This window comes from Penaeus monodon, chromosome 22 (assembly GCF_015228065.2).
Source record: "Penaeus monodon isolate SGIC_2016 chromosome 22, NSTDA_Pmon_1, whole genome shotgun sequence".
NCBI lineage: Eukaryota > Metazoa > Arthropoda > Malacostraca > Decapoda > Penaeidae > Penaeus > Penaeus monodon.
The window spans coordinates 19,492,123-19,492,338 of NC_051407.1; positions in this window are offsets into that span (position 1 = coordinate 19,492,123).

Here is a 216-nt window from a genome sequence, read left to right on the forward strand (position 1 = left end):
CAAACGCGTATCTCACGCAAACACTTATTCTACGATGCGACATATGTAAGGAATTCAGCATCACTGTCATTCTGTTGTCACTTAATTATCATTGCCGTTATTATATTGCCATTCTGTTTGGTTTTTTTTTCTTGAGGCTACGATTGCTATAGCATTTGCCACTTTTTATTGTCATCATTATTTGCTTAACGCCGTTTACGTTTTTTTTTTCCTAGC